Genomic DNA, 2085 nt, shown 5'->3' on the forward strand with positions numbered 1-2085 from the left:
TTTCTGATCACACACGACAGGTTAATCTGGAAGAGACCCTACACTGTATCGCTTTCACCGCCTACCTCCCTAGACATCTAGTAGATAAGTAGTAAGCAAATCGTTTTCAAATGTTAGTATCTAATTATGAAAAATGTAAGTTCTAGGACTGTATACCTATAAATATTATCCCTGGAAATAAAAGTAACATTTTGTAAATGTACCAAAAAAAAAAAAAAAGGATAAATTTGCATGTTATTCTTGTATAGAGACCGTGCTAATCATCTCTGTATTATTCCAATTTTAGTATATGTGCTGCTGAAGGAAATGCTGGTGGCATAGTGGTTAAGTGCTGTGACTGCTAACTGAAAGGTTGGCAGTTTGAATCCACCAGGTGCTCCTTGGAAGCTCTATGGGGCAGTTCTACTCTATCCTATAGGAGAGCTATGAGTTGAAATTGACTCGACGGAGATGGGTTTTTTTTTTTCGGGTGCTGCTGAAGCCAGCTCTAGTATTTTTTAAAATGAATATACTACAACAGAAAAGTGTATTACATATAAACCCAGTGCCATAGAGTAGAACTGCCCCACAGAGTTTCCAAGGAGCGCCTGGCAGATCTGAACTCCCGACCGTAACATATACATATATACATATGCATATGCATATACATATACATATACTTTACATATAATAAATATATACATATAACATATACATATACTTACATATAGTAAAGGTAAATATTATTTTGTGAAACTTTTGTTTTAGTTTCATGTATGTGTACATATGTGTGGGTCAGGATGTAAAGTTTATTTCATACTATGGTTTCTGCTAAAAAAAAGTTTGAAAGTCACTCACATGGTAGACAACACATTGGAAAGTAGATTAAGATACTTGATTCTAGTCTCTGCTCTGCCAGCAACCACCTGCGTGAGCTTGGTCAAGGAACTTAACCTCTCAGGCTTCCATTTCCTTGTCTTTAAAATGAATAGTTTGGGCTAGATTATTTTTGAGATCCCTCTCTTCAAGAGTCTATAATTCTGGCCATTCTTTCATATCATCAGTGAAATGCAAAAGCCTTCCAAAGGGAAGATGGGTGGAAAGAGGTGACAGGAGAAGAAAGGATGCCTGAGCCAGCTGTAGTTCTAAGGCTTTGCACCCCGGCAGCTGTTGCCTAATATTTATTCTTGCTGCTTGTCATCACACTGGTAGTACCCCAAGATGTTGCTGACATGAGGGTGTGAATGATGACCACAATTAAAGCCAACTTGGAGGCCTATGGACCACAGTGGAGGTAAGGACTGCCAAACATACACACCTGGTTCCAAGCTTGGCACTGTTAGGTGCTCAGAAGCAGTTTTAGATGACAAGTATAATGAATATTCCAAGTGGGAAGCAAAGGAAAGACAACCTAAATAGAATGAGTTGAAACTTAGAAGCCATATTCCCTTTACAATCTAAGTGGCCCTGGAGTAATAAAGACCTTACTTGGAAATAAATATGGGAAGGAGGTACAATTTCAGGAAATAAGCAATGTGAAATGCACAGTGTGTAATTCCTTCCCTGGTATAGACTAACGCTTGGTTTTCTATAAAGAACAGGGACCTGTTATCACTTTTCAGTCATTTGATGGATAAAATGTAAAGTTAAATTTCATAATGGAGAAACACCCAAGAGATTGTTTGCTTTTTGTTAATACAGAAGAAGTCTTTGACACTTTGAGTGCACGTGCACATACACATACACACGCATACAGGCGAACTGATAAATGCATTAAATACATAAATTATTTATTGTTCCTGGGACAGCATTCACCATGACAAGAAATGAGATGTATCTGTGTGATATGCACACACATGTAGAAATTGAGGAAGTATTTTTTTCTCTGGTAGAAACATAATGCTAGAAAACATCTTGCCTTTGAAAACAAAAGTACAAAGAAGTTCCAACAATTGAAGGTTATAGTTTTGAAAATCTTCTCATTATTCATTGCATTTGCAAACAGGGGATGGAGAAGACAACCATCTTTCTCAGCCTGGGTCTCTTTAGCATGCTTCAATTTAATGTCACCTACTGGGTAAGACTTAACAAGATGTGTCTGTTGGC

At 37.5% G+C, this 2085-nt stretch overlaps 1 non-coding gene across 1 annotated transcript; it reads right to left on the reverse strand.

The window, feature by feature from the left end:
• Nucleotides 1-206: 206 nt before the first annotated feature.
• Nucleotides 207-310, reverse strand: LOC126070739 (U6 spliceosomal RNA). Its single transcript, XR_007516264.1, has one exon. It is a non-coding gene; the product is annotated as a U6 spliceosomal RNA (small nuclear RNA).
• Nucleotides 311-2085: the final 1775 nt, after the last annotated feature.

The sequence above is a fragment of the Elephas maximus genome, chromosome 2 (assembly GCF_024166365.1).
Source record: "Elephas maximus indicus isolate mEleMax1 chromosome 2, mEleMax1 primary haplotype, whole genome shotgun sequence".
Lineage (NCBI taxonomy): Eukaryota > Metazoa > Chordata > Mammalia > Proboscidea > Elephantidae > Elephas > Elephas maximus.